This window comes from Rattus norvegicus, chromosome 7, assembly GCF_036323735.1.
Source record: "Rattus norvegicus strain BN/NHsdMcwi chromosome 7, GRCr8, whole genome shotgun sequence".
Taxonomy (NCBI): Eukaryota; Metazoa; Chordata; class Mammalia; order Rodentia; family Muridae; genus Rattus; species Rattus norvegicus.
In genome coordinates this window covers 94,521,879-94,547,279 of record NC_086025.1, presented here as the reverse complement: position 1 = coordinate 94,547,279, position 25,401 = coordinate 94,521,879, and the positions used below count along the sequence as shown (strand labels likewise).

The window sequence follows — 25,401 nt, the reverse complement described above, 5'->3', positions numbered from 1 at the left end:
TTGGGCTTTACCATTTATTATCCTTTGTAGTGCTGGATTTGTAGAAAGATATTGTGTAAATTTGGTTTTGTCATGGAATATCTTGGTTTCTCCATCAATGTTAATTGAGAGTTTTGCTGGATACAGTAATCTGGGCTGGCATTTGTGTTCTCTTAGGGTCTGTATAACATCAGTCCAGGATCTTCTGGCCTTCATAGTTTCTGGCGAGAAGTCTGGTGTGATTCTGATAGGTCTCCCTTTATATGTTACTTGACCTTTTTCCCTTACTGCTTTTAATATTCTTTCTTTATTTTGTGCGTTTGGTGTTTTGACAATTATGTGACGGGAGGTGTTTCTTTTCTGGTCCAATCTATTTGGAGTTCTGTAGGCTTCCTGTATGTCTATGGGTATCTCTTTTTTTAGGTTAGGGAAGTTTTCTTCTATGATTTTGTTGAAGATATTTACTGGTCCTTTGAGCTGGGAGTCTTCACTCTCTTCTATACCTATTATCCTTAGGTTTGATCTTCTCATTGAGTCCTGGATTTCCTGTATGTTTTGGACCAGTAGCTTTTTCCGCTTTACATTATCTTTGACAGTTGAGTCAATGATTTCTATGGAATCTTCTGCTCCTGAGATTCTCTCTTCCATCTCTTGTATTCTGTTGGTGAAGCTTGTATCTACAGCTCCTTGTCTCTTCTTTTGGTTTTCTATATCCAGGGTTGTTTCCATGTGTTCTTTCTTGATTGCTTCTATTTCCATTTTTAATTCCTTCAACTGTTTGATTGTGTTTTCCTGGAATTCTTTCAGGGATTTTTGCGATTCCTCTCTGTAGGCTTTTACTTGTTTATTAATGTTTTCCTGTGCTTCCCTAAGTGTGTTCAGGTCTTTCCTGAAGTCCTCCAGCATCATGATCAAATATGATTTTGAAACTAGATCTTGCTTTTCTGGTGTGTTTGGATATTCCATGTTTGTTTTGGTGGGAGAATTGGGCTCCGATGATGGCATGTAGTCTTGGTTTCTGTTGCTTGGGTTCCTGCGCTTGCCTCTCGCCATCAGATTATCTCTAGTGTTACTTTGTTCTGCTATTTCTGACAGTGGCTAGACTGTCCTATAAGCCTGTGTGTCAGGAGTGCTGTAGACCTGTTTTCCTCTCTTTCAGTCAGTTATGGGGACAGAGTGTTCTGCTTTCGGGCGTGTAGTTTTTCCTCTCTACAGGTCTTCAGCTGTTCCTGTGGGCCTGTGTCTTGAGTTCACCAGGCAGCTTTCTTGCAGCAGAAAATTTGGTCTTACCTGTGGTCCCGAGGCTCAGGTTTGCTCGTGGGGTGCTGTCCAGGGGCTCACTGCAGCGGCAGCAACCAGGAAGACCTGTGCCGCCCCTTCCGGGAGCTTCAGTGCACCAGGGTTCCAGATGGTCTTTGGCTTTTTCCTCTGGCGTCCGAGATGTGTGTGCAGGGAGCAGTCTCTTCTGGTTTCCCAGGCCTGTCTGCCTCTCTGAAGGTTTAGCTCTCCCTCCCACGGGATTTGGGTGCAGAGAACTGTTTATCCGGTCTGTTTCCTTCAGGTTCCGGCGGTGTCTGTGGCAGTGGTCCTGCCGCTCCTGGGCCCTCCCCCACGGGAGCCCAGAGGCCTTATACAGTTTCCTCTTGGGCCAGGGATGTGGGCAGGGGTGAGCAGTGTTGGTGGTCTCTTCCGCTCTGCAGCCTCAGGAGTGCCCACCTGACCAGGCGGTTGGGTCTCTCTCTCACCGGGTCTGGGAGCAGAGAGCTGCTGCGGGCCGGGATCCGCGGGTGTGGGACTTCCGGTAAACACAGAACGTGCCCGGTTCTAGAGAAATTCTGCTTCCGTGTGTCCCAAGCTCACCAGGCAGCTTTCTTGCAGCAGAAAATTTGGTCTTACCTGTGGTCCCGAGGCTCAAGTTCGCTCGTGGGGTGCTGCCCAGGGGCTCTCTGCAGCGGCAGCAACCAGGAAGACCTGTGCCGCCCCTTCCGGGAGCTTCAGTGCACCAGGGTTCCAGATGGTCTTTGGCTTTTTCCTCTGGCGTCCGAGATGTGTGTGCAGGGAGCAGTCTCTTCTGGTTTCCCAGGCCTGTCTGCCTCTCTGAAGGTTTAGCTCTCCCTCCCACGGGATTTGGGTGCAGAGAACTGTTTATCCGGTCTGTTTCCTTCAGGGTCCGGCGGTGTCTGTCAAGAATGAATTTTTATTGCTGGACCTTGGTATCTAGCCTCTGAAATGTGTCAGTGCTCAAATAAGGGAATACACCTTGGGAGCTAGCTTTAAGAATATACTCTGATGGTTTGGCAAGGGAGAGGTAAGGGGGAAAGTAAGACCTGGTGGTATCATGTTTACCATGCTCAAGCCTATTAGAAAGCCCTGCACATGCAGTATTATACAGGCTGAGCAGACTCTAATCATATATTTAGGAATATATGTTTATCTACATATACATGGATGTAATGTAATAACAATGAAAAAGAGGCTATAGGTTTGAAAGATAGCAAAAAAATGGGTATATTGAGAGGAAGGCAGGAAAAAGGGAAAATAATCTTAAAAACAAACAAAAAGCTCAGCAGAATGTCAAACCTCTTAAGCAAAACCAGAGAGAGCCAAAGTTAGAAATAGATAAAGCCACAATTGTAGTTGGGACTTCAACATCTTATCCAAGACAAGAGAGAAGTCGCTTTCTTCTTTGACTCTTCCTAATCTCAGGGAGTGTTTGTGTTTTCACCACTGAGAATGAGCCTAGTGAAGGCTGGTTTCAGAAGCTCTTTCATATGGTGAGGTGGCTTCTCTCTGCACACTTGTTGGTTTTCCGTGCAGTAGTCCTGTCACTTGTCTTGGATAAGATGTTGAAGTCCCAACTACAATTGTGGCTTTATCTATTTCTAACTTCAGCTCTCTTCATTTTTGCTTAAGATGTTTGATGTTCTGCTAGGTTTCATTATTTTTAATTTTTAGATTATAATATAATTACATCATTTCCCCCTTCTTTTTCCTCCCTCCGAACTCTTCCACATACCCCTCTTGTGCTATCTTTCAAAATTCATAGCCTCTTTTTTCACTAATTGTTATTATATTGTATCCATGTACATGTAGACATACATATATTCCTAAATATATGATTACAGCCTGATCAGTCCATATAATTATTCCAAAATGAGTGCTAGTTTTACTCCATGGGAGCGAACTGATAGACATGTATTAAATTAAAATTAAAGAAAAAAGGAAGTAAGATCTAGGAAATGATTCAGTAAGTAAATTGTTTTCTGTACAAGTCTGAAGACCAGAGTTTAGACCCTGAGTACACATGTTGAACAAAAGAATCTAGGTACAAAAGTAGACAACTGGTTCCTTAATATAGTATGAAGAGAGAAAGGCCATTTAGACTTCTGGAACTCACTGACAGGCCAGTCTAGCCTAACTGGCAAGCTCCAGGCTCAATGAGAGATTCTGTCCAAAGGCTAACATAGAGAGCTGTAGAGAAAGACATGTAATGTCAGCCTGTGGCCCCTACATAAACATGCATGTATGAGCATACCTGCACACCCATGCATGTTTATGTAAAAGAATGTAAAAGAATAAAAGAAGAAAGAGAAGGAAACAGGGAATGAGGGAGGAGCAAATGATTAAATGGCTAATTTCATACTCAACCCCTGTTCTAGAGTCAATTCTAGAACATTTATTTTACCGCTATGCTGTAACAGACATGCACTGGTTACAGTACTGCAAAGGTCTAAAGTGTTGTCTCCAACTTGGCATTAATTCTAGAACCTTTATTGGGTATGACAGTCTAAAATAAGTCAGGTGGAAATGGTGGAGGTGGCAGGCATCCTGGCTAAGTTGAATAGTGAACAGCAGTTTATTATAGGGAAGAAACAGATGTGTTTGGAAGGTAGCTAGTGTTTGGAGAACCTGAGTTATGGGATATGATGGGGTTAGAATGGGCTAGGGGTGCAGTAAGCCTCAGTAGGCCAGAAAAAGCTTTAAGAATCAATTCTAAGGTACTGGGTGAGTAACCAGGGACACATAGGTGGCTTTCTGAATTTCCCAGCTTCTTCAGGTTCACTGCCCCAACACACAATCCCTTGAGTATTAGCAGTGGAACTTAGTGGTATTCTACACAGTCCCTGTTCTTGGTTCCTAGGAGTGAGTGTCACTTTACTATACCAGCTGGGACTTGTTTTGAGTCATGAAGAGACAGGAAGCTCCCAAACAGGAAGTTGGGATAAGGTGGCACTGACAACTCTGCAATTTTGCTCATGACTTTAGAGCAAAAGAATGCTTACTGCAAACCTGTGCTGTCACCACCACCCAGTACAAAAGACAAATATGTATGTGTGAGCCCCACATGTTTACTGTCTCCCTATCTTGCAAAAAAAGCCCCTTTGGTCATGGAGGGAAAACTCTCTATTCCTTTGGGTATTAAGATTCCTCTTTCAAGTCCCCGAAGTTTTTTTTTTTTTCCCAATGGCTTCTCCAAATCTCTCTTTTTTTTTTTTTTATTAACTTGAGTATTTCTTATATACATTTCGAGTGTTATTCCCTTTCCCGGTTTCCGGGCAAACATCCCCCTCCCCCCTGCCCTTCCTTAAGTCCCCGAAGTTTACTCTGCCCATTGTTTCAGAAATATAGAAGCTTGCTCCTCATTGAAAATTCAGAAGTAACTGGGTTCTGTGATTTTAAAAAATGCCTCTTAAATACAATGACTAATGGAGCCTTGGGTCCTTGCAGCCCCACTGTGAGGCCTCACCAACACCTTCAAACATAGTGCTCTATGGTTCTGCATCTTCTGGATTCAGTCTCTGGAAAACACTTATCATGATCTTAGTGTGGCCTAATTAAAAACAAATCATGAAATAATCCCCCTGCTTAGAACTTTCCTGATGATTCTTTATCACAGTCACAGCTTAATGTGTGGTAGATAGATGGATACCAGTCTATGTCCTTTAACTCTTTCATAACAAGACTAGTATAGAAGTTTGGAAACATCTGAATTCTTGATGGTGACATGTTAGTCAAGTATGAAGAAAGAAGATTCAACTTACCAAGCAGGATCTAAACAAGGTGCCTCTGAACTCCACTAGTGAATTAGTTACATGTGTTATTAACTCTATATTCCACACAGACTCAGACCAAAACAAACTAGCCCTTCACCACAGGAATGGAGAAGAATGGGTCTGCAGAGTAAGGTCTGAGGATTTCACCACAGATCCGTCAATATCTGACATATAGCTATGGGATTTGCAACATCTAAACCTTGGAAACCTTCACTCTGCCTAGGAAACTACTTAACACCATATATGTATCCCTTCTTCCTTTTGAAATGGCTTCCTTACCTTGGGTGCCCACAAGCTTTCTCCTTTGTAATTGTATTACAACAGTGTCTAGGAAACCATGTCTGATGTCATCGCTAAACCTCCAACAAAGATCACCTCTCCTTACATCCTTCCTTGTGGCCAGGAGACTTGCTCAAATGATATGCGATATTGCCAAGTTCTGAATGAATAGGATAAGCTACTTCTTTTTGTAGTAAGTAATTTTTGGCCCACTGACATGTCTTTTGAGAATTCCCCATGTATCTTCGCCTTGAAGACAATGTCTATTTCTTGAATATCTTTGTGTCTCCAACATCTTCATGCTGTTACCAGAGGGAGGACTCTGGGATGTTGTAAATTTCATAGTCATTTAGCTATGGTCCTTTTGTTGGCTCCTCATAGCCTGTTCCACTGTCAAGTCACTCAAACAGAAACAGCAATTTCTAATTTGGACTTTGACCTACTGACTTAGGTAAGTGTTTTACAAAATTGAGTCCAGAAGAAAAGGGACACAAGTTAGGGCTGGCAAACAGCATCTGATAGTCATTTACACATAAAAGGAGACCTGGTATATCTCTTGTTGAGCCTATCAAATAAGCTGGAATTAGGCTGGTATTGTGAATAATTAGACCAAATTGCCTCCCCATCCCACCCTCAACCCTGTTAAGCTTCCTGAATGAGGTAGTGCTCTCCTGTGAGTCTCACCCTGGATATCGGATTTCACAAATACAAAATGAAGGTTAAGATATGTATTGTTCTTTGGTTACTCGGATGAGAAAATCGCATGCCCTATGTTTCCCAAGAACAGTGCAATAGGAAACCATTTCTACAATTGGTCCATCAACTCTTCATCTACAGTGAGCTCAATCAAACCCAATTCTGCTGAACATTTGATATTTTTGGACAATGGACTTAATTCTTGTAAGACACAGCAACATCATTTGATAAAGGTCATTTTTCACTTTGTTGCTTTTCTGGTAAAAAGCTTAATGTGCTCACAAACATAATCTTCTTCCTGAACCTTTGGCACTGTCCCAGCACTGGTCCCTCCAATCTAGAACAGGCATCCCAATCCTCACTCCTGGCCACATTTGATTTCCTCTTCCATTTGATTCCCCCTTCTCGTCTTCAGTGAAAGGATGCTGCTTTTCCGATGATCCCTTGACTGCATGGGCTATGACTTTTCTTTCTTGGTCCCTCAAAAACTGAGCTTTCAAAAAGAAATGATGGCAAAGATGTCACCTTATCTCTAACTGTTGAGTGGAGCAAATAGAATAAAGTAACTCTGATGCCCCCTTCCTTCCATTTGGAAAAAAAGAAAAGAAAAGAAAACAAAACAAAACAAAAATATCATCCTCTGTCCTAGGGTTTCGATTGCTGTGAATAGACACCATGATCCAGGCAATTTTTAAAAAAGGACAATATTTAATTAGTACTGACTCACAGTTTCAGGGGTGTTAGTCCATTATCCCCATGGCAGAAAGCATGGCAGTGTTCAGGTAGACTGGGAGCTAAAGAAGGAGCTAAGACTTCTGCATCTTTATCCAGTCAGGAGAGACTATCTCACGGGTAGCCAGGAGGAGGGTCTCTTCTGCCCTGGGAGAGCCTGAATATAGGACCTCAAGGACCACCTTATACAGCACACACTTCCTCCAACAAGGCTGTTCCAACAAGGCCACACCTCTTAATAGTAACATTTTGCATGAGACCAATTATTTCACATCACTACAATATTCAACCTAGCACATCGTGAAAGAGCTGGCATTTTACATCCCTTGAACAATCAAACAATTGTCAGAAACTGGAATAAAGAGATAGTCCAAGGGGTGCCAAGAATGATTGCTATACAAAACAGTAATTAAATTCATTGTGACATCAGAGCTAGGAGAAAGATAGGAGTAAAGAAAGGCTATTTCTAGAGTATAACTCACATATCTGTATATTGGACCTTTTTAAAAAGCCCCTCTCTCCATCCTCCCACCCACCAAATAAAACCTCTCCATGATTTTGGCATGTGAATGCCGATGAGCAATTCCTTACTCAGAGGTCAGAGGGTTGTAGACTTATGCTTAGTCTCCATTGTGCCCCTCAGAGAATTCTGTCTCTCTGGCAGCCCCTGCATCTGTTACTATCATTCAGGTCCCTTTCAGCTAATTGACAGCCACATCCCACCCCCCAGTGCCACACTCATGGTTTGCTACACGTATTAGTGTTTTCAAAGCAATGTTCCCAGCAGGAGTTCCAAGAGGGTCTGCACACCCAGGAGGAAGGAGATAAGTTTGAAAATTCAGTTATAATTGCATTTGAATTTTGGAAATCTCTTTTGATTCACACGTAACACCATAACAGCACATCTCTCGCAATGTAATGAAAAGGGGGTATTTTTTTTCCTTTATAAGAAAGTGGAAGAGAATCCTAAGACACCTCCCCCACACATCTATATAATTTAATTCAGTCTGAGTTAATTTGAATGCTCATAGTAAGAGGCCCAAGAAATGCCTTTCAAAGGTCTCTGGTGCCCTCTACTGGTCATGAAAACTGAGACAAGCACTATAGAACGATATTCATGTCCCACAAAGTTGTACAATTTTTCTTCCCTTAAAGAGGATGTCATCTTGAAGGGGTCTTGCCTAGTACAGCCAGTTAGTTAGCCAACTGATACAAGTGGCCCTGTGGTCCAAATACCTGTGTCCATGGGAGGAAACACTGTTTTGAATACTGTGGGATTTTTGTCTTATTAGCTGTATATGTGAGTAAATCATTGGCCCCCTATTCTAGGCCCTGAAAACAGACAAACACAAACCAACCAAACAAAGAAAAATGTAAAATCTAGAGGTTCTGAAATGACTCAAGTGTCCCACTCTTTAACAGATACTGTTTCTAGCTTTGGGTATCATCATCGTCCTGCTTATCTCCATAATGGTTTAGACAATGGTAGGGTCCTAAAGTGGGGCCCCTCTTTATTTTGTGCCCCATTAGTTCAGTTAATGAGAAGATGCGCATAACGGGACAGTTGTTTTATTAAAGGTATCTGCTGCTCTTGCACACATCTGAACTGTTTCTATGTTAATAAAAATTACATTCCATATAATTTTTCATCTAAAATATAGATGTGTTGTTAATTACCAGTGTTCCTTGTAATTTATTAAGATACCATCATCTTCCATTGACTGAATAGGGTTTATGCACGTGTTGCTTGATGCAGTCTCCATACACAGGATCACACAAAACCAGCCATTCTCCTATGTCAAATATACTATGCTGAAAACATCAAATTATTAAATTTTTTAGGTGATTGTGTATTTTAATCATGAATTTGTGTTAAATTTTTCTAAAAAAAAAGGGGGGGTTCAGAAAATTTGAAAGTCGGAATTCTGGTTTGTAAACACCCTGACTTTTAAAGCCAATAAAAATTCTGACCATGGTGAATCGTATTGTGTCGACCTACCTGGCTAGAACTGGGGCAAATTCAATGGCTAGACTGGTATTGTGTGGAAACAGCACTTCCACATTGTTTAGAACTACTGTTCCTAATAACACGGACATCTATTAGACAGCTGCTACATGTGCATTACTCTTAATATAGGAACCACAAAGAACAAGAGAGACTGTTTTCTGACCTGCTCTCACAAGGTTCATGTCCATCTGAAAAGAGGGTCATTGATTCTTATCACTTTAATATTTCCTCTTGTCTGCCATAAGCCATCCTGCAATAGTAAGGGACAAGCCTACAGTTCATCTTTCTGTGCTTGCCTGGGGGACGTGATGAAAGGCTGCTGAAAGTATCATACATATTTTAATCACTTCAGATTCACATGCACATTACAGTTGGCAACTATAGACAGTAGTAGAAACATGAGATGTTAGTGCTTTACCCATCATGACCTACTTCATAATCCTTGACTCTATGAGTATTCCCTAACTATGGTGATAGTAAAATAGTCATTTGTGCCTTGGCCCCTACAGTTGCTGATGAATTAAATTTGGAATAAAATTCCAAATTGTAGTGCTCATGGCTAAAAAGTACCGTAAAGAGTAAGTGTTTCATGGTGCTATTGACTTTTCTTTTACCGCATCCTTTAAACTATAATCCTTGGAAAATCACAGTTGTTTGTTGGCTAGTTTAACTGTGTCAGCTTTGTACATGGTGCTTTCCCATAGACGCTCTGAGTGAAAAAAATGTGGTTTTCATCACTGTGATATACAAGATATGAATAACTCAGTTTCTCAGGTTTTATTCCAGACTCAGCTGACTCCATTGGTTTTAGAGACATAGCAAGCCAGAAGCATCAGGATAGAAATGCAGGGCACAGAAGTGGTGCTCACCTCCCAGTGGAAGCAGACAATAGATTGATCAGAGTCAAAGGGGAACATTATAGCAAAAACTTCTTCATAAAACTATTATCGTGATAAATTGACCTATGCAATGTATGCATCTAGCATGCGAAGGTGGATGTTCCCACTTATGTCTGTGGCCGGGGAGTTGAAACTGGCTAAGTTTACTCTGAAAGGAATGGTACTGTGCGTAACTACTTGTAGCTGGGGTCCATTTGTAGCCTGTGCTCATTCCACAGCATAGACCTCCAGCAATGAGTCTTGGAACAAACCATTGTCACAGGAGAATGACACGAAAGCATTTTGCAGTGTGTGACAAAGTAGGCGATGGTAAATGATTGGCCTTGTATAACTTAGAGACAGTGAGAGAGCAGCTCCCTGTTGACTTGAAAGATCTGCCTGCTGCCTAAAGAATGGAAAGATGGCTAAAGTGTTTAAGGCAGCTAGTAGGCCAAGTTTCTAGATATCCTGGCTTCATTGAGAGCAAAATAGGAAGTCTCATATTCTAAGAAATCATACTGTGGGTTGTTCTCAGGGACCTGCCAGATCTTTGGTATCTCTTTCATGCGCTGGGTTGTGATAAGAAGAGAAATGACAACCAACAATGTGCTTCCACATGTGCAATCACCATCACTTCATAAAGAGTCTTTCCGAAGAGGTGAGAGGATCTCCTCACTCCCCTTGCACACCCTACTGAAAAACAATTTATTGTATCTTCCTTTGGGATCAGGAGAATTGAGACTCTTAAGTAAATTATATTGTAGTTTAGAAATACGAATGCATTTCTCAACAGGGATAAAACAGCAACAGTGATTTATTCATAAACCAAAGGATGAGGCAAAGATCACTCCATGATTACCCTGGAGCAGTTGTGGCTGTGTGGAGCAGACTGGTCCTAGAGCCAATGCTCCTTTAGTTGACTTGCTATTTAGCAAGGAAGGAGACGTTGAATGGGCTCCAGATACAGGCTTGGAAAGCCGCCTGCAAGTATTCAGGACCCTCAATCCAATGATCACAAAAATAAATTCTGTCAAAACAAACAAACAAACAAACAAAAAACCCCAGAAGCCTAGTTGGCATAGAAGCCCAGTCTTACAAAAACGAGACTCCAGGTAACAATGAAGCTGGGGAATAATTGAACTGTGGCTTTGTGAAGATGTAAGTGAATACATGAATACATGGCACTTGTGGTGGTTTGAATATGCTTGACCCAGGCAGTGGCAATATTAGGAGGTTTGGCCTCATTGGAGAGGGTGTGGCCTTGTTGAAAGAAGTGTGTCACTGTGGTCTTTGAGATCTTCTCCTAGCTGCCTGGAAACTAGTCTTTTCATGTTTGTATTTGGAACAAGATATAGAAGTTTCAGATCCTCCAGCATGTCTTCCAAGATGCTGCCTTGATTCCCTCCTTGATGATAATGGACTGAATCACTGAGCCTGTAAGCTAACCCCAATTAAATATTGTCTTTTTTAAGAGTTGCTTCGGCAAAGAAGTGCAGGCCGATAGGAACCGGATGTACATTTCTCCTGAGAGATACAGCCAGAATACAGCAAATACATAGGCGAATGCCAGCAGCAAACCACTGAACTGAGAACGGGACCCTGGTTGAAGGAACCTTAGAAAGGACTGAAAGAGCTTGAAGGGTCTTGAGACCCCATATGAAAAACAATGCCAACCAACCAGAGCTTCCAGGACTAAGCCACTATCCAAAGACTATACATGGACTGACCCTGGGCTCCAACCTCATAGGTAGCAATGAATAGCCTAGTAAGAGCACCAGTGGAAGGGGAAGCCCTTGGTCCTGCCAAGACTGAACTTCCAGTGAATGTGATTGTTGGGGGGAGGGTGGTATTGGGGGGAGGATGGGGAGGGGAACACCCATATAGAAGGGGAGAGGGAGGGGTTAAGGGGATGTTGGCCATGAAATCAGGAAGGGGAATAACAATCGAAATGTAAATAAGAAATATTCAAGTTAATAAAGATGGGGAAAAAAAAAAGAGTTGCTTCGGTCATGGTGTTGCTTTACAGCAATGGAAACCCTAAGCCAGTTCTAATCCTAGACTCATGACTCCTAAAAAATAGGTGAGTCCTGTTTTACATTGATAAGTTTATGGCAAATTTACACACAATAATAATAATAATAATAATAATAATAATAATAATAATAATAATAATAATAAAAGACCACGATACATATAGCACTTGGTAAACTGTGAACCACAGTAACTGAGCCTATGGAACCTGGGCGGGTTAGACTCATGACACTTAAATACCATTTGAAACCTCTATTATTAAAACTGTCTTCTGCCACTGAAAAAGACAAGCATGGCTGTAGATCAGAAGGGAAATCCATAAGTAGATCCAATTACACAAAACTCCATGATATTAAGAAAAATTACAGCATCTTAAATTATGGAAAGTATGGAAACTTTAAAAAGTTAAAATTAGATCCATCGTTTATAAAAGGAAAAATTATACATGTGTGAAAGTTTTAAGTGTAAAAGTATAACTATGTAAGTAAGATAAGAAACTGGTGACTTTTGGCCCATTTTCTATGGATAAACATTCCTAAGTAAACCCCCAAATTTGATTCAAAAAAGAATATAAGTGATTGTGGTGGTTTTAATAGGAATGGCACCCACCCTCTCATATGTTTTAATGCTTAGTCCATAGGGAGTGACACTAGTAAGAGGCATGGCCTTGTGGGAGAAAATGTGTGCTCGGGGGGGTGGGGTGGGGTGGCAGGCTTTGAGGTTTCCTATGCACAAACTCCAACAAATGTGGAACACAGTGCCCTTCTGCTGCCTGTGGATGAAGATGTAGAACTCTCAGCTTATTCTCCAGAACGATGTCTGCTTGGATGCAATCACCCTTTCCACCATGATGATAATGTACTATACCTCTGAAACTATAACCATCTCCAATTAAATGTTTTCCTCCATTAATATTGCTGTAGTCATGGTATCTTTTCACAGTAATATAACCCAAACTAAGAAAGTAATGCACTCAGTTAAATCTAAGACATTGTGGTATCAAAATGCAATAAGAAACTTAAAAGAAACCTCCATGGTTAAAAATCACAGGCTGCTCTTCTAGAGGACCTAGGTTTGGTTGCCACCACACAGTTAGTGACTCATATGCATGTGTAACTATAGTTCTAGGGGACCTGACAGCATCTTCTGGTCCCTACATCATTAGGCACACAAATAGCATACAGAAAGACATGCAGTCCAAATATCCACACACCTAGAAAATAAAAATAAAAAACATTTTAATTTTTAAAAACACAAGAAAGAAATGTCTGGAATGTATCTTTTTATTTATAAGCACAGATTTGTGGTGCTTTCAGTCTTGGTCAGAGAAAAGGCACTAACATTAGAGTGGAAATGACAAGGTTCCAATAAGAAATGTAGAGGTGGAAAGATAGCGCAGCTTTAAAGAGCGCTGACTGCTCTTCCAGAGGTCCAGAATTCCATTCCCAGTCCAAAGACACAAAACTGGTCACAGCGCTCATAACAAAAGACTGAATGCTCAGGTCTGAATATGACATTGCTATCAGCTCTCCCTCCCCAAAGACTCAGGGAACATCATAGAATGGAATGGAATTTGAAAGATGGGAGGGAGGAGAAGCGATGTGAAATGCTATTTTCTGGACACGACAGGTATTGCAAATCATTAACTAACACTGGCTGTGTTTACTTACATGGGCTCAAACCAGGCCAAATTCCTAGAAATAATGGAGATGGATTCTAGGTACCAGCGCTTCCTGGGAGCTATTGGCAGTTGGTGGTAGTCCGGGTAGGGAAACATTTTATGAAAGTCTGGCTACAGATTGATTTCCCAAACTTTAGTGGACAGCCCCACATCCATGCACATATGGCAGCACTAATCAGGCCTGGTGAGTTACCAAAAGGAGGAGGAGGAGAACGGGGAGGAAGCAGAAATCATGAAGTTAGGAGGAGAGGTATTGGGTAGGATATAGGGAAACTTAGAGAGGGAAATAAGGGTAGATACGACTGTATTATATACATTTATGAAATTCTCGAAAAATTAATATAGAAAACGTATATTTAATACATATTATGAGCCACATAGTAATTCCTTTATTGTGCAAGAAGCTTCTAAGATATAGAATAGGTAATATCCTCATTTAATATAGGGTTAGAAGCCAGGTGTGATTGCACACAAGTTTAATCCCAGCATAGGGGAAAAAATGGCAGGGGTGTCACATTGTGTTCAAGACCATCCTGGTCTACAAAGTGAGTTTCAGGACAGCCAGGGCTACACAGGGAAACCTTGCCTTGAAAAACCTAAAAACTAAACGGGAGGTTAGAAATACAAAAGAAATATAAAAGAAATATAAATGGCTTTTAAGCACTATGTTCACAATAGTAGAAATAAAATCTAAAGTGTGATTACCAAAACATGCTAGGGGAACCATGTAACTTACTACTACCACAGCTAAAACTCTTCAGTGACTAGGAGGGAGAAGTTGGCAACATCTGGGAAATCTGCACATACACTTGCATTCATCCCAGTGGCATTAGTTAGGCTCTTTCAGGGGTGTATTCAGGGATACATGGATGGAGTTGCATACAAAGCTGCCATTGGTTGTATAACTCAGTAGTTCAGGGCCTTCTCTCTATCCTCTTAGCACAGCCTCATCATGGGTACAGCTGTTTGCCACTTCAGCCTTGGCCTGAACCATGAAGTCTACTCTGACAATTAACATCTGTGTAGAAACAAGAAGATTCCAAAGAGAAATGTGGGGGTAGAGAGATGATTCAGTTAGGATTTCAAAAAGAAATGGGGTTGAGAGCACTGGCTGCTCTCCCAGAGGTCCTGAGTTCAGCTCCCAACAAGCACATGGTGGCTCACAACCATCAGTAATGGGATCTGATGTCCTCTTCTGGTGTGTCTGAAGAGAGTGATGGTGTACTCATTTACATAAAATAAATAAATAAATCTTAAAAAGAAAAAATGTGGGTCTTAGGCGATATACTAAATGACTATTTATTAGTTCAATTCAGGTGTGGTGGTTATTTGCTTGTGATGAAATTCTATAAGAAGAGCCGAAATGCAGGAGGCATTATGTGTGAATTAGCAAGTAACTCAGAGCCAACCAGATGTCCACCAGTAGGGAGCTAATAGAATAAATACTGAAATGGGCTTCATGCTTCAGTGCATTAATAGCAAAAACAATCATCCCTTAATGTGATTGATTTAAAGTGATTATAACCAACGATTTCCTTTGAGAATTATCAAGTGCTGATGTACACAAAGGATCTAGTTTTGCATAATATCATTAACATTAATCAAGGCGTGCTTGACTGCACCACCTCCAATCAATCAGGAAGTGTGAGTTTAAACCTGAATTCTTATTGAGAACTGCGTGACACTGATCTAAGGGTCTCAGACTTCTCTTCACTGGGGGAAGATTCTCATCTCTTAAAAGCCAGCACTTATGAATGACAGAAACTGTTGCTGATGGTGCATGCCTGCTGATGCTGACGCTACTGCTTTCTGTAGCTGCTGTTAACAGCAGGAGCAGGAGGTCAAGGCAGGGCAGCTCAGGGCTCAGAGCAGCGTTTACACAAGGTCTGATTTCTGCTTCATCACTCCCTCACAGTTTGAACCACGATCCACACAGCCCCTGAAAACTCACGTTTCCTGTTGCATTGGAGTTAAAGAAACTGAGATGAAGAGCTGCTGTCAATAGGATGGAGTAAATGTGAAATTCAAGGCTTGTAAGATCACAGGTATTGGTTGGATTTTTCTTCCCTGACTTCTGTATCTTTTCAATGACATCATGGAAATTTGAGTATAACCAGAATTTGTAAAATTTACCAGTAAGTCTTAAGAATATTGATATTTTAAAATAATCTTAAAGTAAAGGTTATTTAATTATCATTGAAATATCAGAAAATTAAAATAAAAATTCTTGAACGTGTATTGACATTTTTACAAGAGATTGTTATCACCTGTGAAAGGCTCAGAGGTCATGTTGCATAAAAGGGTTCTCTTTACTTTGTCTAATCTAGGTGTGTATTTTGTATTTGATTTGCAATTACATATTCTCTCTTCCAGTAAAAATGATTACAGATCCCATGATGAGCCTATGACTCGACATGTGTCCTAGTTTCATATCTACTGCTCTGATGAAACCCTAGGAAAGAAAGCAATGTAGGAAAGAAAGGAATTACTTTTAGCTCACAATTCCAGATTACAGTTTATAACAACAGGAGAGGCAAGGGGTCATGATCTTTCTCTAGTTATTTCATAGTTTGTGGACCAAACTTAGGGAATGATGTCACCCAAACTGGGATGGGCTTTCTCACATCAGTTAACATAAACAAGAGGATCTCCCCCAAAAAGACATTACCACAGGTCAACTTGATCTAGACAATCCTTCACAGAGACTCTCTTCCCAGATGATTCTAGAGTGCATCAAGTTGACAGTTAAAAGTGATCCTTGTGTGTTGCGTTAAGGATGGGATGTTTGCTTTTCTATCCCATTATCAAACACAGCCCTAAGATTGAGTGTGAATTATGAATCAGATATCAGACATATCACATATGAATGGAAGTCACCAAAGTAAAAAATTGAGTAAAAAACAAACAAACAAACAACCCTAAACTACAAACTGCATCAATTAGATGGTTATATTTAACACTAGAGAAACATTAATCTAGGAAAACATCTATAAGGAATAAGTAGCAATTATTCTCTTGAATAGAGAGAATAGTAGAGAAACTCTCTGCTCTACATCCTTTATTCTCTTGAAATTGAAAATGTTATTCTAGCTTAAAGGTAGTAGGAAAAAAGAAGCCAGTATGTTTTTCTATTTATTTATTTATTTATTTATTTATTTATTTATTTATTTATTTATACACTCCAGATTTTATTCCCCTCTTAGTATACCCCTTGAGGGTTCCCCATTCCATACCTCCTCAGTCCCCCCGTACCCCCTTCTGTCTCCAAAAGCACATCCTCACCCCACCCACCCCACCGGACCTCTAAACTCCCTGGGGCCTCCAGTCTCTTGAGGATTATGTGAATTCTTTCTGACTGAACCCCGGGAGTCCTCTGCTCCATATATATTGGAGACCTCATCTCAGCTGGTGTGAGCTGCTTGGTTGGTGGTCCAGTGTCTAAGAGATCTCAGGGGTCCAAGTTAATTGAGACTGCTGGTCCTCCTACAGGGTTGCCCTTTTCCTTAGATTCCTCCGTCTTTCCCCTAATTCAACCAGAGGGGTCAGCACCTTCTGTTCATTGGTTGGGTGCACATATCTGCATCTGACATTCAGCTGCTTGTTGGGTCTTTTTGAGAGCAATCATAGTAGGTCATTTTGTGAACGCACCATAGCTTCAGTAATGGTGTCAGGCCTTGGGGCCTCCCCTTGAGCTGGAACCCACTTTGGGCCTGTCTTTTGACCTTCTTTTCCTCAGGCTCTTCTCCATTGCCATCCCTGCCTTTCTTTCGGACAGGTAGAATTATGGGTCAAAACTTTGGCTGTGGGATAGCAAATCCATCCCTCACTTGATGCCCTGTCTTTCTGCTGAAGATGGATTGAATAAGTTTCCTCTACCCACTGTAGGGCCTTTCATCTAGGCCCCCCCCCTTGAGTCCTGAAAGTCTCTCACTTCCCAAGTCTCTGGTACAGTCTAGGAGGTCTTCCCAACCTCCTTCCTCCCAAGATCCTCTGTTTTCATTCTTTCTGCTGGCCCTCAAGGCTTCAGTCCTTTTCCCCCACCCAATACCAGATCATGTTCCTCTCCCTTCCACCATCCCCCTTCCCTCATTTGTCCCCCACACCCACCCCCTGTGGTAGCTTTCTTCTCCCTCCCAAGTGGAACTGAGGCATCCTCACTTGGGCCCTTCAGCTTGTTGACCTTTTTGAGTTCTGTGGACTGTATCTTGGGTGTTCTGTACTTTTCTTAAGCTAAACACTTTCTACAGGTGCTAGCTACCTGAAAATGGGAATTTAAAAAGAGAACCCAAAGTTACTTTCACATAGCAGAACTGAGTAAATGACATTTTAGAATATTTATAGGCAAGTACATCAATATTTTTTATCTGTTCAGGCTATCATAAAAAAGGAGACTTATAGAGACATATCCAGCATAGTTCTAGAGACTGGAAGTGTAAATGCAAAGTCTCTGTCAGGTTAAGTGATGGAGACTACTTTATGATACCACCCAGAAATAGTACTTTGTTAATGTGGCAAAAAGGGGGACAAGGTGTGTGTATGTGATACCTTATGTACGAACACTAATGCCTTACAAGAGGGCTTCAACTCCCACAGGTCTCCCATCTGGGTTTAGGTTTCAAGGTGCTAATTTGGAGGTAGAGGACACAGCTTCTTAGAAGTTAACATTTACAATGTTTTATATCTAATTAAAAAAAATTACCAGGCTTTCAAAATGTAACAAACTGAAAACCATAAAATATAGAAATGCCAATTAATCAAAACTGACCCTGAGTTGATGATCTTTGTTTCTATTGACTTGAATTATTTGGACTTGAGCTGTAGCTCCTAACTGCCCTCTTGTTCTTCTCTCTTTTAGCTATTAGAGGTTGTCTCTCTTGAATTCACAAACAGTATTCTCTCGTGAAACCTATCCAAGGTTTTCCAGATATGTGAAGCAGTAAAAGAGTTTTTTCAGGACACCTCTGTCCGCCATTTTGTCTTCATTTGTGTCTATGCTTTATAAATAATTCTTGGAAATAATTCCAGCCGTCTTGGGAACTCTTGAAAGACAAAAATTTATCTAACCTTTAGTAAACTGAAGCGTCCTGTCTGTCCGGTATTGTCAAAGATGACCTGCAAGAGGAAGCTGTGAGACATGTGTGTTAAGAAAAACCACTAGATGGAGCAATGTCTTCACATTCAGCAAGCATTGTAATACAGGGAGGGAGTCCTGTGTGCACACAGCAGGACCCCGCAGCTCTCCCGCTTGTCTTTCCCCTTGCCTCCTTTACTCAGCAAAGATCTTGTAAAAAGCACCGTGTCTAAGACAACTTTGCATTGCTTCACATGAAAGACAGCCTTTGTAGCTTGTTAATGCTTATTTTTTTCCACATTAACATTATGATAGTATCTGAGTATCTTTGAAAGCCGAGTTTATGATGAATTCTGGTGCTTGCCTTCATCTTTCTCATTTTAATTCATTAATTTATTCAGTTTATATACCAATATGAGCCTACCTCCCAGTCCCCACTACACCCTCACAGCTCTTCCTTCCATTTCTCCTTTACCTTCTCCTTTATGAAGGGAGACCCCCCAAACTGGGTATTAACACACACACACACACACACACACACACACACACACAAACACACACACACCCCACATAAGTAAGTACATAAGTCACTGCAGGATTTTTTTCTCATTGAGGCAAAAGTTAGAGTAAGGGAAGCCACAGGTAACAAATTCAGGGACTCCACAGGAATAACAAAAGAATCAACTAACCTAGACTCTTGTGAGCTCTCAGAGATGGTACCAACCAAAAAGTGAACATGGACTGAACCTAATCCCCTCCTCCACAGATATGCAGCAGGTGTGCAGCTTGGTCTTCATGCAGGTGACCAATGAGGACAGCAGGGGCTGTCCCTGAAACTGTGGCCTACCTTCCTGTGGATCACATTCCCCTAACATGTCCACCTTGTCTGGCTTTAGTGCACTAGGATGTGGCTAGGACTGAAATGACTTGATGTTCTGGGGAGTGGGGGAAGGGGAGGTGTAGTATGTGAGGGGACTAGGGAACAAGGAGGGAAGAATGAGGGGATACTGGGAGGAGGGGCACAAATGTTGAGAGGTAAAGTGAATAAATACACTTATTTATTTAAAAAAGAAAGGAAGAAAGGAAGCAAGCAAGGAAGGAAGGAAGGAAGGAAGGAAGGAAGGAAGGAAGGAAGGAAGGAAGGGCTCTTCCAGAAAGCGTCACCTAAAGTTAGACTTTAAAAATAGTAGCCATTAGCCAAGAATAACCCAATGAAGATCATACTTTGAGTACTTAGATTTTCTCTTTTAAAACCTACTCTAAGGGCTGTAACCTTTCTTTGTAGGTAAAGACTCTTGCTACCAAGCCCGATGATCTGAATTCAGTCCCTAGAACCCACAAGTAAATCAAGAGAATGAACTTCCATAAGTCATTGTATTACCTTCACATGTGAGCCAAGCACACAAGCACATACTCAAAAATAAATAAATGAATAATTAAATAACTATAAAAGATATGCTTAAATTTACTGTAAGTCAATAGTCATTGACAGTTATATTTCAATATGCATATGACTTCTGTCATTATTGTAACTCAAGTATGAAATTATCAAAGAAAACGCTTAATAAAAGGTATAAAAGACAGTTAAATAATGAGCATAAAGTTATATTCCCAGAAATAAGTTCATATAGGTTTACATTCAATTCATTTTCAACAGGAACCTTCAAAACACTTAGCAGGAAATGCTTCTTTTCAATGAAGAGTTGCAACTGGATATCTATACGTAGAATATAGTTGGACCATTCATGTGTATAAAGACTGATTCAGATAGATCATAGACATGAATGTTAGAGCTAAGACTACAGCCTCTAAAAGAAAATACAAAAATAATTCCCTGTGACCTTGGATTAGGCAAAATTGATTCCATTATACCTAAAGCACAAACACAAGGGGCAAAAGCAGATTAACAGGACTTTTTATCAACACTGAACTCTTTGTACTTCCAAGAACTCTATCAAGATTGTACAGGGCAAATCTCTGAGTGGGAAAAACATTTTCCTAAGCATATCTGATATGGAAATAAGGCCTAGAATAAATAAGGAACTTATAACTCAACAATAAAAAGATAATTAGACTAAAAATAGATTAAAGGTCTTACTGCACATTTCTCCAGTGAAGAGAGACAAATACCCTGGGTTTGAAATGGGGTTAAAAATAGATTGGTCATTAGGTAAGTTCAAATCAGAATACAATGAAATCTCTTAACATGCACTAGGGACAAGATGGATTAAAATAATGGTAAGTGTTAGTCAGTATGTGGTGAAAGTAGAAACTTTATGCCCTGCTTGCATAGCTATGGGATATTACAGATTATTAAGAAATTGTTTAGGAAAAGAAAGATAGAATTATCATCTGTTCTGGTGATTAAAATATACTGGCATATATGCATAAAAATATATGCTTACATAGTATTTATATACAAATATTCTTTTGACCACGCAATAGATAAAGATACATATTCTTTCTCTCTCTTTCTCTCTCTCTTCTCCTCCTCCTCCCCTCCCCCTTTCCTTCTCCCTCTACCTCCCTCCCTCTTTCTCCCTCTCTTTCTCTGTCTTTCTAAGATAGTATCTCAACTCAACATATAGCATTAGCTGTCCTAGAACTCACAATGTAGTCCAGGCTACCCATGATCTCAAAGAAATTTGCCTGCCTCTGATTTTTTTCAACAGTGTTGAATCAAGAGTGTGTGCTGGTCAAAAGTGTATATTCTTATAATAAAATATTTCACATTTAAAAGAATGAGATTCTGAAAAGTGCTATAATTTGGAGAAACTTAAAAACATCATACCAAATGAAAGAAGTCAGTAAGAAAGAATCATATTATATAATTCAATGTATTGAAATGTCGAAAATAGTCAGATGCAAGGAGATAGTAAGTCAACAGTAAGTTTATAAGATAGTGATTTGAACAGGTGGGTGGGTTAAGATATTCATAGCTAATGGTTATGGCATGCCAGTTAGAATAAAAAATATTGTAGATCTACTAGAGCAATGATAACACATTTCTAACTGTAATAAAACATCGAATTATAGCTTTTAGATGGGAGAGTCACATGGTATACAGTTATCTCAATAAGTTTGTTAAAACTCGTTGAACATGACTTCCAGCAACAACGTGTTAAAGAGTGAAAAGTCCTCCAGTTTGCCTGGCACACACATACCCAATCGGAGAAATGTTAGGAGGTGAGGTTGCATAGTTTTCAAACCCAAGCCACTAAGGAGAGTGGAGTTTGGATCTGTTTTCTGGGCTTCTGTGTCCAGGCTCTATGGTGGGATACTTTAATCTGAAAATGAATTTCAGGCTCCTGCTGGTCAAGAATGTGAATGTGAGGCAAGTTTCTCAGAATATTTTAGCTAGAAAATGGAAGTGAGTGTTTCCACTCCCTTTGTTCTTTCCAAACAATAAATGATCATGTATCCAAAATTCAGTAATAAAGCAGGTGAACAGAGAATAGCAACACTAATGTTCTTGTGAGAACTATACTGGTTGGTTTATACTAGGTGAGATTGTACTCTGGAAAAGGCCACCTCTGATTCTGACAGCCTTGCTTCAGTAGATAGATGTTGTCAAGGCAGGAGAAAATGATAGGCAGAAGTACTGTCAGCAAAGCAGAAGGCATCTGAGCTGAGCACACCACAAGTCCAGAGAAATGACCCAGAATTAAGACCCTCACTGACAAGTAGTAAAGGAAATTTAATTAAACAGGATTGGGGAGCCATTGAGGCTCTCAGGCTGTTATAGAATTTCCACATTTGTGTCTTAAGAAAAGTGTAGCACAGATATTCAATACATGTTCATTGGGTAAATGGCAGCAGAGCAAAATATGCTTGGAAAAACTAGAAATAGCAAGTGGTAAAATATACTGATAAGGTTGTGGTGTCATGCGTTACATACTCGGACCATGACTCCTCTCTCAAAGGATCTTAGTTCCTCACAAAATTTCTTACCCCTCTTTTATTCCCCCATAGTCTCTAGAGGACTTTGACCCTAGTACCCCAAACTTAGACAGCTTTTGTCCAAATGTTGCTTGGGGAAACTTACAAGATTTGATTTTTATGAATATAAATTAAAATTTTGGTTCATGGAAACACATAGATATTTTGCTAGAGAAGAAGAAATGGGAGGACCACTTAGTAAGACTCAACCAAGGAGCCCTCTACCTTTGAGAGAATGGAAAGGTGTTCAGCCCCATCCTAGCTGCACTATGTCTGAAGGCTTGTTGGACCCTCAAGGTAGATAAAATGCATTTCGTTATCATTTCATCCATTAGAATCAATACTTTATAATCTACAAAACCTAACACTAGCTGAGAGACAATCTGAACACATCATCTTTCTAGAGAAAGGATAACCAAATCCTGAGCCAGGACTGCTAATGTCAGGAGCGGAAGAAATTGAACAAAATTGAATTAATTTAGGCAGGCTACAGCTCATAGATTTTACAAATAAAAGATAAGAGTCTGGTTAATATAAGCATGCCTCCCAGAAAGCTTGAGATATACAAAAGTATTTGTTACTTTCAGAACCAGTCTTAACTGAGAATTCTTTAGTTCAGGCAGTTCCTTGAGTTAGGGCTTTCAAGACCTATACACCTGATTTGACTGAGAAAACAAAAGCAACTAGGTATCATTGAAGCTTGAACTTGAGTCATATGATTGCTGAACATCATAATAGGAAGTCACAATTTTCTATGGGGATAATAAAGTTTAATTGAGAACTGACAGCTGGTAAGACAGTCACCAGATTGTCTTAGAACACCATTCTCAACCAGGGTGACTCTCGTCTCCACTGAAGTGGACATCTCGTGATTTTTAGATAGCCAGTCATTTGTCAAAATGTGCAGAATGGAAACCACCACTGGCTTCTGGGAATCAGAGCCCTAGTGTTGACCTGAGTGTCTGCCACAGCTGTGAGGTGCCTGAAGGCCACCTGCAAGCTACTCAAGAGGAGGCAGATGCAATCTGAGGTTCTCTGGCCTGACCAGAATGAAAAATTCCAAAGGGTTTTGGTCTAGCTGGAAGGTCAAAGTATTACAGCTCACTAAGGAAAACCTGTGCAGGGCACGTAGATGGGATCTCTCTTGCTACCTTTGCAGTGCAGTGGTTGTGAACCATGGAGCAAGTGTCAGGGAATGGCAATAACTGACAACAAGTGACAGCAAGTAACTGCAAGCAGGGGTGCAAGCCTGACCTGCTGGGTAGATTCAAGGTCCAGCAATAAATGCTTTATGAGAGAAAACTCTTCCCTAGAGTGCTACAGCTCAATAAAACAGCTACCCTCAGATGATTCTTGGGCAACTTTATTCCATGTGAATAGAGACCTTATAAACATTTTGGGGTGGGATGAGTTTCAGGGGTAGGTGCTTCCCACTGGCTCAGTCGGAGATGTTAGGGATACTCTAATTGCAGGGAGAAGACTTCAGGTGTTGTCCCTACAGGATTGATTGCCATGACTCTCTCAATGGGGTGTTGTGGTTACCTGTTCCAGGGCAGATAGAGCTTGGCAGGGAGCTAGTTCCACACATACCATTCTCAGTTCTAAATTTTTCCAGAGTTTTGAACCTGCTTTCACCTTGCCAGTTCTTCCATCTGGTCCACTTGCCTCAAACCCCAGTATATTGCTAAACATCCTGCAATGCAGGAGACCTTCAGAAAGAATAAACATCTCACATAACTGACTCATTCTGTGCAAATCTTTCTCTGATTCATCACTTTGTCTGCCCTTCATTAGACATCACTGTTGGGGAATAAAGGTATGTACAAAAGGCATGTCTGTATTCCAGCCAGAGGGATTAAAGGTGGGTGAAATGTCTAGATTCCAGCTATATCATATCTTTGGATGTGATCCTTTGCCAAAGCAGCCATATTGCTGGATTAAAATTCCTCTACACCAACACTCCCATTCATTGTCAGGTTCCCTTCATCTTCATCATTACTACCCTTCACTCACTTTATCTGAGAGTGTGTTCCACAGTTCAAAGACATTTGCCAGAGCAAAGAGAATTAAAGTGGTACATTCATACATACTCAAATATATAACCCTCTCACAACCTTAACACATTTTTGTTGAGACTGAAAGGCAATGATGATGAGAAACAAACCCCTTTTAAAATCATTCTCTTTTAGTTTACATTTCTTTTTCTGGTGATGGCTACTTGTTTTGTTGTTCAAGGAGAAAACTGAATCTTGGTTTACAAAATAACATGTAATAGAAGGCCCATGCTTTAGGTGGTAGAAAAATTCACTAAACACACAATACTAAAATGAGAGAATATTTTGAAACAGATCATAAAAACTTTGTGTGCAAGTTCCTGGAGATGGAGTCCCACCGTTGAGAGGAAGTGGAAGTTATTTTATTAAATGGGTAATTATGTGAGCTTATCATCAGTGAACTGTATTTGCAATCACCCTTTCTGAATGGGTAGTTAGTCTTATAGTATAATTTGTCTCTCTTAAAGGGGGCCACATATGTAAGGTGCCACAAATAACCACTGTTTGGGCTTCAGGTCTAACCTGTGTGAGACACCATGTGTCAGATTCTGGATGGTCATAATCTGATAGTTAGTATGGAAATCTTGCTTTGATATCTGGCCTTTTGTCTATAAAATCTGACATTTCACCACTGCTTCTTCCAAATATGCTCTTAGAAGGATCACTGACATAGATTATTTTGAGCTTTTGAAAATTTGTGGATTGATTTCCAAACAGAAGATATGCCCCGCCCTAGATGAGAGAGGCAGAACAGGGTTCTGTCCCTGGGTTGTAACTACTCATTCTGTGTTGCTCTCCTGCATTCTTCGGAATCCAGGAAAATTCTAATAAGCTCTAAAAGAAAACTTATCTCAACTTCAAATATTTTCCTAGAGTAATTGAATCAGTAGGTTTGGGTCTTTGAGGGAATCATTATGTTAGCCTTCAGATAGAAATAGTCTGTCCCTAGGTTGAAATGTGGTACATTTAAATTGATAGTGGTTTTCCCTAATGTGCAAT

The 25,401-nt window shown here is 40.5% G+C and overlaps 2 long non-coding RNA genes across 5 annotated transcripts in view; one reads left to right on the top strand and one right to left on the bottom strand.

Annotated features, from left to right (window-relative positions):
- LOC120093668 (uncharacterized) overlaps positions 1 to 25,401 on the bottom strand; it is a 265,733-nt gene that overhangs the window by 212,021 nt on the left and 28,311 nt on the right. The gene's annotated exons all lie outside the window — the stretch shown is intronic.
- LOC120093667 (uncharacterized) overlaps positions 1 to 25,401 on the top strand; it is a 48,145-nt gene that overhangs the window by 7,524 nt on the left and 15,220 nt on the right. The window contains exons 2-3 of one of the 2 annotated variants that reach the window (XR_005487149.2): positions 15,254 to 15,383; positions 19,695 to 19,861. This is a non-coding gene — a long non-coding RNA (uncharacterized LOC120093667). Of the gene's footprint in view, positions 1 to 15,253; positions 15,384 to 19,694; positions 19,862 to 25,401 lie in introns of those variants that run through there. The other variant, XR_005487148.2, reaches the window with a different exon arrangement.